We start from the raw sequence: 13,929 nt of genomic DNA on the forward strand, positions 1-13,929 counted from the left end.
TCCTGAGCTAGGCAGAGATGACCATAGTAAATAAAATAAAGGTCTTTTCTTATTCCCTGTGACCTTTACATTTAATTCATTAAAAAATATATATTGTAGGAGGGGGAAAACAATGTTTCTTTTCAAGAATGTGTGTTTCTCAGCCCAGCTACAAACCCATGTTGGATGACACAACAACTATGACAGGTTTCTTTAAGGAAAAAGAGATAATAATCATTTCAGATCCTCACTTCCTGAGCCTCCAGATGCAAATATTTTCAGCAAATTGTTGAGATACTTCCTGTTGTAAAGCAGTTCTTAAAGACTTGGAAGAGTTATTTGCTTACATCAGATTTTAGGAAGTAATTCAGAGAAGAACAATTCAAATACAAGGCCTAATATTGTTCCTCAAGCTACACCCTCTCTCCCTTCTTGCAGAAAAACACTGCCCAGACTTCCTATGAAATACAATCTTTTCCTAAAAGAAGGTGAGTGGCATCAGTTCTGAAACAATGGAATGCCATCTGGGATGATCGTTTATAGAAGAGAAGCTAGCTAAAAAAATGAAAATTATCATTAGGGAGACTGTACATACAGAAAATGAGTATTTTGTTAGATTCTAACAAATAAACTACTTATAATCTTATTAAAAGCAGACTCTTATTCAAACCTTTTCGAATTGGAAGTCCAAGCAGAATGGAGTAATACACAGAAAAAAATATTCTCCAAAGTATATATGTATATACACATATATACATATATAGTGTATTTACACACACTTATCGCACATATAGTTATACAATATATGTAAATAAGATATATTTATGGAATGTTCTGAATCTTTAAATGTGATTCTGTATAGGTGACATGAGAAATTTAGAAATAAAGAAGAAAATAATTTTAAACACTTTAAAATAATTCAACATTAATTTTAAAAGATTACTCAACTGCCATCTTTTTGCGAACTTTTAATAAAATAGTTTCCAACTTGCTGAAAATATCTTCTGGTTACTATTGTGAATTCTCATGAGTTACATTTATGATGTTTCCTTCAAAGTTTTATGTTTAAATCGTAAAGGTACTTTAAAATTACACATGGAAAATAATTTACTAGAGGTACATTAGCTGAAAGAGACGGAAGACTTGAAGATTCTCATATACATTACTAACAACTTTGTGGTCATGTGTATTCAGACACCGGCAGTCATCTTTTTATGCACTGAAATATGAATATTCATCCTTTGTGTTTCACTGTGATGTGGGTGACAGTATTATATGCCACCTTGACCTCTGACCATCACCAGAGATTAGAAAGATGTTATGTTGAGTGGCAATGGATTGAATTTCATGGCACACCTACTTATGACAAGAAACCATGACCCGCACTAGATGTAATGAGTGAGAGAGTTTTGCGTTTGGAAGTGTCAGGAAATAGGGAGAACTACCTCAGGACATGCAGGTCAAAGTTTGAAGGAAAATATGTCTAAAAAATAAGAAGAGTAGAGGTATGAGTAAAATAAATATGGAAACAGAAATCATGTTAACAACACCCATTTTAGAAGGTGCTTCATACATACCCTTTCACACGGCCACATTTCAATCTCTATGGAGACTTCAACTAAAATGATTCAGTGTAAAGCTGTAGATTTTAGACAAGAGATAAAAACATAGGTACAACCGAGAGTCCATGAAAACCTGTTGCTAAGAAGTTTACTGATATTAACCACTTCTTGCTATGTTCCAGAGGAATGCTTTCAATTCCATATTAACTATTTACATACATTTTCTAAAAAATGCATTTCTTCATAGTTTTATAAACCTCTAATTACTGGCTTTTACTTTTAATATTCTTCTAAAATCCAGTAAGTACATTGAAATTTCAAGAATATTTATTCCAGAAAGGTAAATATAATGCTGAACTCTCTAAGGGACAAGAATTTTTATACATCACCATATAAAAATTATCACTTAGAAATTGTTTTATGAACCTTTCATGTATTAATTTATGAAATTTTGGCATATGCCAAAAATAATGCCTCTTGCATCTGCTAGATGATCATTATATTTGGTGACTAGGAAGACATACTACCTATTACCAAAGTGGACTAAATGCAGTCTCTAAAAAAGTACAAAAAGATTTTTCTTGCCAATTATTTTCTTCTGTATTACTTAAATGACTTGTTCTCATTGATAATTCACATTTTTTGTTCAAATTTTACTTGTTTAGCAGAACAGAGATTAACGTTCACATTTGGTTAATATTTACTCCATATTTTATTTCATTATGATTATTCATAAAGCTTTGTTTTTTGCTTCAACATTTGCTACAGAGAAGACTGGATGTGTCAAATTTGTAAATTTTTATAAGTTTATAAATGTACAAATTTAAATAGAAACTACAGAAGGATCAAAGTAACCTGAATTATGTTGTCCTCTCTTCTCTGCTTTTTTGACTGTAGGTAAGAAAATTCTGCATTCAATGGATATGGGTATGACAATGCAGCATCAGCCGTGGGAACATCAATTGCCTTTGGAACTGATGTGGGTAAAAGCTGTAATTTCAGTATATTAAGTAACCTTGAAGAAAATAATTCAGGTCATATACTTTTTCTCTAAAATATCTATTTTTAACCAAATATTCTTTGTTAAATGTGATACTATACTATCACTAAGTCACCTTAATTTATTCTATGTGTTTAATGCTTTTTGGAGGTAATGAGTCATACTTTCTTTCCTCTCCCTTTCCTTCAGTTTCCTTGTTAACTGTTTGTTCTGTTCTGCCACCAACTTTTGCAACTGCTAATGTCATTTAAACTTTTTTTCCCCAGTGCTTCTAAGGTGCTGAAAGGAAGCTCTCAGATGCTGGAATCAAGCTCTGGAAACAGACTGGAAAGGACTAGAATGTCACAATGAGGCTTGCCTGTTCAAGGTAGGACAGAGGCATCTAGGCCAGGTCCTTGTTTGGTTGCATGGGATACAGTAATGTAAAGAGCTCTCTGACTTTGAGAATTTTATACATGTTCAGGAGACAAGATAATAAATTGTATTTCCACATTACCTTAATAATTTCTAAAATCAGTGATTTTCAACTTTTTGGAAAGTGGTGTATAGAATAACTGCTGTTCAAATGCATCATACTGCTTTGAGAATATAGAGAGTCATGAGCATTTCTATTCCACTAGTTACTGGTTGTAATTCCAAAGTGATGGTTGTTATCATAGAGCCAATAACAGATTGATGGCTAGATACTGTGGAGGTCAGCACTACTTGCCACATATTGGCAAGTATTAGGAATAGACCCTAGTCTCTGAAGAAACATGGTTAATGTAAACAGGACCAAGCATTCTTGAAGGAACTGAAGTATCAGGTCAGTACTGAGAGAGGAGGACTCAGGCACAGCCAAATAAACATGCACCCACCTAACTAAAACTACTATAGAGGTCACGGACTTGGTCTTAAACCTAAAACAGAATCTTTGAATTTAGAACTATAATTTATGGTCAGAAAAGATCTAGTGAACCCAGTAATTAGAAAACAAGTCATGCTTTAGACTTCCTCTTCGCTAAAGGCAGGACTTGTTGAGGACCTCAGGAACAATCAACACTGTTAGATGGGGCAATAGCACTTGGCCTATAGTCCGGCACTTGGTCAATATATACATATTTTATATATATATATATATCTTCTTCTTAAATGTCATCCAGGAAATGTTAAGATCATCCATAAAAATTCCAGGATAGCTCTGTAAAGAATTGATTAATATTATTCTCTCCTAAATCAGGGGAAATTTGACTTAGAGAAGAAAAAAATACAGTCTATATCACACTTTATCCTGTGTTAGAGACACTTAACAACTACATCAACCCCCTTTGAAAATAATTGATTTCTTATTTACCACTATACTGATGGAGAAATTAAAAGAAATATTATTTAGATGTTATTAAGCTAAGGAATCGGTTCAAATAATATTAATTGTAGGTGACACTTAAATTACTTGAGTTGAGAAATTCTCTCCATCCTATTCCTTCTATAGAACTATAAGCTATGGGGACTAAACAAAGGAAGGATATCTTCAGCTCGAAGCTCTCTAAGGGAAACCAGCATATCAGGAAACTGACTCCTGGTATAAGGAGACAATCTGCACATCCCCTTTCTCTACTAAATTTCTAATATTTGTCACAGAGCAACACCCAGCCAGCACATCCGACTCCCTATGAACTGTCAGTAAGATAAGGCTACAAGGTTCCTACCCTGATTTTTTCCCCAGAAAGAACATCATTTCAACTTCATGACTCATGGTTTACATTCAGTATGTAAGCATTTGAATATCACTCTTGTTTTATGTGTATATTTGAATAACTCTTTATATTGATATACTTTCAAGAAAAATCCTCTTTAGAAATCTGAACAAGATGTTCAAAAATGCAAAACTGGTTTTTAGTAAACCAAGTTGAACTTAAAAGTGATGCCGCATGGAAAAGAGCAACAGAATGTTTCCTAGCGGTTATGCGCGATTGTTTTGTTAGGTTTGATAAGACTAAACAGTCCAAAGATTTGACAGTCCTGACACCTGGCATATGAAAGATGGAATTCCTGAATGGAAATTATTCTTACTGAACTTCTCTGAAGAGTTTTGGCTGGAAAGAAGTATCTTTTCCAACGCCAGTACATTCTCGGCGCTCCTTCAACTGGCTGAAAAATGAGGTACTGAATTCTTTGCTTAATGGGAAATCTACTGTTGTTTTAATACATTTTTTTGGAAACTTTAAAAAAAATTTCTGTCATCACATTTCCTTTGTGGAAATAAATATGACACCATATGGGAAAAAATGTTATAGCTCCATATGTATAGAATAATATTCTGAATTTAAAGATGAACTAACTCTAACCTTCATTTAATGATCAGAAAAATATTGAAAATAAATACCCATGCAGTTTATATGCTTCATGATTGCTATGCAAAACACTAGGGTAATATGGTTACTCTGCACTTGGCTATGTTTAGGTAAAATCAAAAGTGTTTATAACATGAATAATAAGGTATTTTTATACAGCTACATTATTTATCTTACTGGTTCTACTGTGTGATGCACAACAGACCCGTTATTGTACTTCAGTTCAGATATTTATATACAATATAGTTCAAAGAACGGATTCGTATTCTTCCACCTATGGCTTAAAAAATGTAAGACAGAAAACCAAATAAAAAGAGGTTCATAAATCACAACAGTGTAGATGTTGAAAAGGAAAAGTGGGGTTTCTTTTGGTCTGTCAATGTATCACATGAATTTTGAAGTTATGAAACCCATAAAGAATAGTTTCATAACTGAAAGCAAAAAATGGATAGTATGGATTAATTGAACAAAGAAATACAGGATTCTGTAGAATTAATTTAGAGCCCAGTCTAGGAAGCTATCCATTTTGGAAGGTCTAAGACACAAAAATGTTTTGTGATTCTGAATACTTTCTCTTTTTGGCCTAAGTCTCAATAATAGGAGGTGATATAAGACCCCTACTTCTGGTAGAGAGATAACAGGTATCCTAAAATATTTGCCTCTTTAACCCATTTGAGTATTGTTCCATGAGTCCAATGTGGTAGAAGGTGATGGACCAAAATTCATGAACCCCCCAAAAATGAGGCAAGTGCATGACTAACATCTTGTATCAAAGCACCTCTGATGGCAGAGAGCTCTTTTCCTCCTGAGATACCCCATTTTATCTTTGATCCAAACATGCTCTCCCTCTACCTTTTGCTCATTTTTCTCTGGTCTTCGAGAAACATTTATCTCCTGTTTCTCACATGTCTCCTATCTATACGGTGGTTTCAAACATGTAAAGATAGTACTCATGTTCCTCAGCCTGCATGTTCAGTTGAACACCATGTTCTCCAGAAAAAAACATTCTCAGCTCGTTCCATCGTTTTTAAAATGTGAATTCCTGTCATGTTTGTTCCTCAGCTTAATTCCACATCTTTAAATGAATTCATAAGTTGTTCATCCTATTTTAAAATGTGTCAGTGAAGACACCCAAACACACTCCAATTGTTATAAAGGATGAGAACACTATTATGACCTCACTTATATTACCTGTTATCAGAAAATATCTCTGTCCTACACATTTACGGTGAACCACTTTTCCTCCAATATTGCCAGTCCGACTGATCAGCAGAATTACCTTCTTACCATTAATGAACTCTCTCTATATATATAGATTGAAATTCTATGACAACCTGAAACAATGAAGCATAAGAAAAATAATTTTGAATTGAACTAGATGAATGTCCATCATGTTTGAGGGAAGTAAGTGCCATGATTAGTTATCCATTTGGCAGTTGAAATATTTCTTTCCTTCTTATAATAATTTATGTATAAGATAGCAAAACAATACTCTCACGTATAGTAGAGTTCCTTTTCCACATGACCTTTTGGGCTTGTTGGCTTTCAACTTTACATTTTATCTGAAGTCTCAAGTAATTGACAGCATAGTCATTTTTTATATACTTCCTCATTCCAATACTTGTTTCAGTTCCAAATTCCTGTTAAGATGCAGGAATCAAAGCTTCAGCTCTGAGACCCGGGCAAGTGTTTCAGAATGGTTCTTGTCTTCCTCTTGTGTGAATTGAAAAACAAATGGTTCACCAGCGATAAAGAGAATCCTCTTTTGTGATTCTTCATTGCATTATATGAATAAGACTCAGATACAATCACTTGATATCAGATATTAGAGAAAGAGGAGGAAAAGAAGAAGAAAAAATACCTTCGAGGTGATGATGTCAGAGTATCTCTGGGAATAGCCACAGATTAATTGTGATAATTGGTTTTGTTACATTCATCCTCAGTAAGTTTTAAAATTTCCTTTTGAATGCACATAGTATGTCCAAGGAGTGTTACAGCAGTGCCAAAGATTTACCATTCACTGAAAATGTTGCCAGAACTTTCAGATACATTGAATATTAGGGTACGGAAGTTTTTAAACTCCCAGTCTCCTGGCTCCTGTTTTGCAGGCTCCAACCTAAATCTGATCTAAGCTAGAGATCAATGTTTAAGCAAGTTAAGAGTTTTAATTAAAGTCTTGTTCTGGTTATGCTAATAACTGAAATAAGACAGTGTTTGTGATAAAGTGACCAATTACATAAAAATGAGCAGAAAATCAAGGGCCTGTTTCATTTTTTTGTTCAAGAATGGGGAAGAAGTCTCCTATCACATAAGATTTGAAGGAGCTGCAGGAAACAAAAGTAAAGTTGCATTTTAGTTACTAATTCATGATTCTTGCTGCTTTGGAGGAGGTGGCAAAACCCCAAAGGTAATAGCCTTAAGACACTCCTAGGAAGACCAGATCATGGGCACTGAAGCTGCAAATTTAGGCAAAATGCCCTTTCCTAACTCTGGTGAGGTCCTAACCCTCGGGAGACCATTCCCACTTGATCAATGTGTATTGACAAACGGAAAATGAAATCCAAAATTCCAGTAGGCCCTCTTTAAATATTCTGGATTATATACAGTCTTTGGGACCTGGGGAGCTATAATATGAGAGATCAGATATCTCACCAGTAACTCAGAGTCAGATGTATTTTGATTTGGAAATATGTTTTGAAACCTAAAGGTTATGATTTTATTAAAAAGAAATTATACTTTCTTCATTCCAAAAAGTTAGTGGAAAAGAAAGAAATGCATGGCAACAGTTGAATCGGGACACATACTGGGTCAAGAGGCCATTGGGTGGGCATGTGTCAGCAGTGGGTAATACTGAAGCATTGGTGTCTAAGGACACCTCATGCACAGCCTGGACTTCCTGTGCACTGCGCTATCTCTGTGGCCCTGGGGTGCGCTGCCCGGTCTGCTGCGTGCTTACACACAGCACAAACGCTGCAACGGCACTTTAGAAGATTTCTGACCTTGATTCACTTTCCTTCCTGGCAAATTCTCTGTGAGTGGTTATTTTTTTTATCCTTAATAGTAGGAGTTTTATGCCTCTAGAAATATACTGCAATTTTATGGCTCTTTCTGATGAGTGAATTTTTCAGCAACCATATGGCGTGGCTGGCTCTGGCTCTGTCAAACTCTAATGACCTTCAGTCTGCTGAGCAGCTTGTTCATTCCGATCTTTCCTAAGCCTTGCTGTATTGATTGCAGTCTTTGATAAGTCAAGTTGTTGAGTTTTCATTCTGTGCCAGAAGGTTGAAATAAGAAGGTTTGAAAGTCATCCTTTGGTTGAGCTTTATTTTGCAAAACTTGCTTTCTCCTTTGCCATGGGCACAGTAAATGTATGGCATAACTTCTCATTTTCTTTTTGAGTATTTTAGAAAATAACTCTCCAGCCTCTTCATGGGAAGTGTCTGGAGTAGTCATGCCATCCCTTCTCATATAAATGTATCAGAATATTTTCTACTATAATCTCAGTTTATACTTATGGATCTTCTTTGAAATATGCTTATATTTGTAATTATTTCAGAGCCTAAAGTAGTAAAATATTAGGTAATATCACAGGTTTCTTTTACAAAGTAAAACTTTCATTTTTTATCCATACAATGATCACTTTTATTAGCATCTACTATATGCTTAGCATAGCACCTTCCCTGAAGAAATGTAATGTCTAGAATGAGATAGTACTACCACTGTTAATGATAATAATATTAATAATATTAAATAGAGGTAAAATTTGCAGAGTGTTTCCTACTTGCTACGCACCATTGTAGAATTTCACATGTCAGATGTCAATTCTTATGCAAACACAAATGGATTATAAGAAAATGAGATGGGAAAATTTGTTCTCTTGCTTCATAATACATGTCACATAGATGGTACGCAACAAATTTAAATTTAGACAGCTTGATTCTTTGAAATTATCCTAACTTTCTGGACAAGATAGGGAGTGATGATTAAAATATTTCCGGGGCACCTGGGTGGCTGAGTCAGTTAAGCATCTGCCTTCTGCGCAGGTCATGATCTCACAGTCCTGGGATCAAGCCCTGCTTCGGGCTCCCTGCTCAGGGAGGAGTCTGCTTCTCCCTCTCCCTCAGCGCCTCCCCCTGCTTGTGCTCTCTAGCTCTCTCTCTCTCAAATAAATAAATAAAATCTTAAAAAAAATAAATAAAATGAAATAAAATAAAATAAAATATTTCTGGGGTGCCTCTCTGGCTCAGTTGGTAGAGCATGTGACTCTTGATCTTGAGTTTGTAAGTTTGATCCCTGCATTGGGTGTAGAGATTATTTAAAAATAAAATCTTAAAAAAAAATAAAGTATTTCTGGTGAGAGAGGAGTTTAGCACCTGAAAGGCCAAATGAAGCAAACAAAATGGAGCTTTTACTTGGGTATTGTAGATAAAGGAGGGCATTTAAGTGAGGGGCTGACATAATTGGCTACAATTTCAAAAAGCTCTATCTGGTAGTTGTGTGGTGAACTGCAGGCAGGAAAGGTGAAAAATAGTTGAGAATGATTCCCAAGTTTGTGGTTTGTGTTGCTTGAGTGAATGGAATGTTGATATGACAGTGCAGGAAGAATGGAAAAGAGAATGAACTCAGGTTTAGAATTGTGGGGTGGCAGTGAGGGGAGTATGGAATGGAGTAGAATTTGACATTCCAAATAGAGATTTGTGCTAGTTCTGGATGGAGTAGAAGAGGCCAAGGAACTGAATGGGGTTCTCCTCTGAGCATTATAAAACACTGAAAGAGAGCCAAGGACTCAGGAAAACTCCAACAACATGGGCATCCCAGAAGACAGGGAGTTGACACCGTTGCCTGACAACCATTTTGAACAGTGATGGGAAGAATACAAAATAAGAAGGTGTTGTGAAAGCCAAGAAAGGAGGCATTTCAGGAGACAGGACAACTATCGTGGGGGTTTTTTTGTGTGTTTTTTTTTTTTAAGGCTTTGGGATCTGATGATTGAAAAAATTCTGTTGGATTTATTACCAATGAGATTCTCGGCAATCTTGGTATAAGTAATTTCAGTGAAACTATGGATTCCATAAAGCAAGCTGAATTTGACTGGGGAAACAATAGAAGGTGAAGAAGTAGAAATAGTAATGTAACAACTCTTTAAGAAGCTTGTCTGGGGGCACCTGACTCAATTGGTTAAGCATCCAACTTGGGCTCAGTTCATGATCTCAGGGTCCTGGGATCAAGCCCTGGGCTCTGGCTCAGCGGGGAGTCTGCTTCTCCCTCTCCCTCTGCCTCTCCCACTGCTCCTGCTTTCTTTCTCTCTCTAGTAAATAAATAAAAAATCTTAAAAAAAAAAAAAAGCTTGTCTGTGAGGAAAAAAAGAAACTTATCTGTGGGGGTGCGTGGGTGGCTCTGTCGGTTAAGCATCTGACTCTTGATCTCAGCTCAGGTCTCAATCTCATTCAGGGTCATGAGTTCAAGCCCCATGTTGGACTCCACACTGGGCCTGGATCCCACTTAAAAACAAAAACAAAAACAAAACCAACGAAACAAAAAACTTATCTGTGAAGGGCTGGAGCAAGAATATGTGCTTGCCAAATGGGACGTGTATGAACAGTGCCAATAAGCTTAGACCAGAAGTGCTCATAGTTGACTTTGCCACCAAGAAAGTAGGTATAGACAGAAGCATAGGTTTATATGTTTTGCAAATGTATATAGCATGAAGCAGCTAAAGTCCTCTGCAAAGATACAGGAGATTAGAGAAGTCTGAATTAGCTGTTTGTGGCAAAGGGAAAGCAGCCATTTAAGGGAATGTGAAACGTAAGTTATGTTGAGGAACAAGATGGGGCTACAGATCATGTCAGGATCTGCAAGTTGGTGCTATTTTCTCCAGAAGAATTTAGCATCCGGGAGAAGGCAAACAACTACATTTACTCATGCTTGAAGTTTTTCTCTACCAGTGACTAAAAAACTCATTAGAGAGGAAGGTGAATGTATTACTAAGAAAGGAATTGAAAAAACAGATCACATTATCTAGTTTGAGCAATAAAAAAATAAGAACTATTTAATAAGTATGAGTTATGTGCCACATGCAAAGGGAAACAGGGACCAACAAAGGACTATGGGTCTTGTTCTCAATCATGTTAGTAGTTGAGATAGAAATACTTATACAAGTGTATAATTATGAGTGATATTAATTGCTCTGAAAGAAAACCAAAAATGTGATGAGAGTCTAAATGTCACATGGTGGAACATTTTAGATTAAATATCCTGGTTCCAGAAGGTGAGCATCACAAAGAAGCACTCAGCACTTACTGCTGAGTGCTCTCAGGAGACTTGTAGAGACCTGGGCTAACAGGATTGAGTTGAGGGAGAAGGTGGGCCACAATGTGGTTGCACCTGAAGTCTTAGCTGACTCTCTGGGAAGTCTTGTTGCTTTGATGGCCATTTAAATCTGTCCCAAATTGAGGCAAGGGGATAGAGATTTGCATCTTCATATTACGTACCCATTGGCCACAGGTTGCCCCCAAAAAGTTGATAACCGTGGGCAAAGCACTCACTGCTGCACCTGAGGGAAATCCATAGTGAAGGTTGTAGCAGAGAGCTCTCGGCAGCCCATATTTCCAATAGCCGAGGGTGTTGTGTTAGTCCTAAAGAGGGTATCTAAGTGAAGTGCCATATAATTGATTATAATCTACCACTAAGTGATACAGATCCACGGGCATCTTCTAGTAAGTTTTCCCTGTCTGGGAACAGCTCCTCCAGGATTCCTGTTGACCTTCTTTCCTGGTAAACTTACAAGGAAAGTGTTATAGGATCAACTGTAATCCCTATTGCTGCATGTGAGCTCTTAGTAGTAACTGATACTCTTCACCCTCCTCTACTACATATCCCAGATCATTCTCAGCTACCTCTTGTGCTTGTTGGGTGGTTTGCCTGGTGGAGTGACTGAGATTGTTATCCCTGAAGGATCCCTGGTTACCATGCTATTCTTAGACAATGACTACATTTGTTCATTGTATTTAAAACTGGTTATAGAAGCAATGGAATGCCCTACTGAAGCACCTGAGCACAGAATGCATTCATCCTTGTTTTGCAGCTTTAAGATCAGGGTGGATCCCTTGGCAAGATGCCTGCCAAAATGGTGATTACCTGTTTTTCTTGATATTTTCTTGGTGCAACTTTCAAAACCAAATCGATGAATATAATTAGGTACATATTTAAGAGACCTATTCTGCTATTCATCAGGTCAGTAGTTTTCAGGTGGTTTTATACATGGCCTGTGGTCATGTGCCCATTGCCACACTTCCATTGCTATAAAGTTGGTCCCTTTTTTTGAGGCATAGTCATGTGGGATGCTGTGATAATACATGTTTCTATATGTCGTCAGACACGCAGGATGGCCAAGGCCTTGTGTGTAGGAAAAGCATATGTATAATCAGAACATGTCTTCTGACATACCGGTCTTTCCACATGGGAGAAATCCAATGCAATCAACTTTCTACCAAGTGGTTGGCTGGTCTTCTTGAGGCTGGGATCATATCAGAGGCTTGAATCATATCAGAGGCTCAGCATTGGTATCTGTTGTTGGCTAGTTAGACATTCAGCAGGAATTGTACCTAGAACAGTCTTGGGGAGTGATGGCCTGTGAATAACCTCGATTCCTGCCATCATGGCAACTACATTTATGATCCCTTTGACCCAGCACTGAGGTGACCAATGACAGTGACTGACTGACTTTACATTTTAGTCATTCTCTCTACTTTGCTACTTAGTTTCTCTCTGGGGTTTATCCTGGTAAGTGGCATTAATGTGTAATACAGAGATCTTCATACTCTGTGCCCTCTCTCATAAGTCCATTCACATGTTTCTACCCTCAATTTTCATTGTATTATTAAGAAATATCCTTCTTCACTGCCTATCTTGTCTACAGTAATACTATGTTTTATTAATCCTCTCCAAACCTCTCTGTTAGCAGATTGGCCCTGTTCTACAACCTCATTGTGTTGCTCATTGTGAAAACTGTACCTGTTTTGTTTCTAACAGTTAAGAGCTACCACCTGGCTTCCTATTCTATCATCCCATGACCCCACGGCCATCCCGAAGCCTAGATCTCTACAAGAATCTCCTCTCATTAGTCATTGCCTATAGAAGACATGTTCTACTGAACGTAATGGTGATGGTGCTCCTTTTGCTGGGCATCCCTTACCCATTTAGTAAATGGGATTTTCCCCAGGCCCTTCCATGGAACATATTCAACTGGTAGGTTTTCCAGACTTAGGTAGTACATTCATTCTAGAATGTTTACCTCTCTGAGTCTTTTGAACCCTTCCTCCCCTAACTTACAGCATTTCTGGCATTTATACTTCACTTAAGGTAGACCATCAGTTTTTGCAAGTTTCCAAGAGTTATTTTAGCCACATATTACTACTGTCTCCTTGGGTTCTTGACAGAATTTTAAATATACTACAGAAATGTATCCCATATCAATAAACTTTTCCTTATCAGATTTATGTCTGCTTCCCTCAATGTATCTGAGAAGCCAGTTCCATACATTCTTGCCCTGCTCCTGCTGGTATGTATCAGCCAGATCCTGGAATTTCTTTAGTGAAGAGGCCTTCTCCTTCCTTGACAGACTCATCTCCTTCCTATTCAGGCTATGCTGAGATTTTACAGTATTTTTAGTGATATGGTTTTAAAATGGTTGCCAGGATGGTAGATGGGAGTAGATCATTGAAGAGGTAAGCATTGTCTTGTAAGACACCTGCTTTACTGCTTTACTTATAAGGCTCCTCCATAATCTTCATGCAAGGGAAACCACTGAATTCTAATACAGAGGGTATAGAGTCAGTTTTGCAGGCCCAACAGCTTCTGGGAGTTTGGGAATTCAGAGTTCTCAATAGCCTTTATCTACAAGTCCTCATTCCATATCTTAGGGTCCTTCTCTTTTCCTATTTGGGCTGTGACTTTGGCACAGAAGATATGCTGGACTAACAATGCAGTCTTGTCTGAAATTCTGTTATTCTTAAGATAAGGTCATGTATGTGTTCCTCTGTTCTGTCTTCCTTCT

At 37.0% G+C, this 13,929-nt stretch overlaps 1 long non-coding RNA gene across 2 annotated transcripts in view; it reads left to right on the forward strand.

The window, feature by feature from the left end:
* The window catches only part of LOC123789212 (uncharacterized), a 290,301-nt gene that overhangs the window by 138,334 nt on the left and 138,038 nt on the right, over positions 1-13,929 (forward strand). For both annotated transcript variants that reach the window (XR_015723965.1, XR_015723966.1), the window contains 4 exons: positions 418-467; positions 2,439-2,520; positions 2,808-2,908; positions 4,506-4,683. This is a non-coding gene — a long non-coding RNA (uncharacterized LOC123789212). The remainder of the gene's footprint in view (positions 1-417; positions 468-2,438; positions 2,521-2,807; positions 2,909-4,505; positions 4,684-13,929) is intronic.

This window comes from Ursus americanus, chromosome 3 (assembly GCF_024610735.1).
Source record: "Ursus americanus isolate L20-20 chromosome 3, mUrsAme1.1.p, whole genome shotgun sequence".
NCBI lineage: Eukaryota > Metazoa > Chordata > Mammalia > Carnivora > Ursidae > Ursus > Ursus americanus.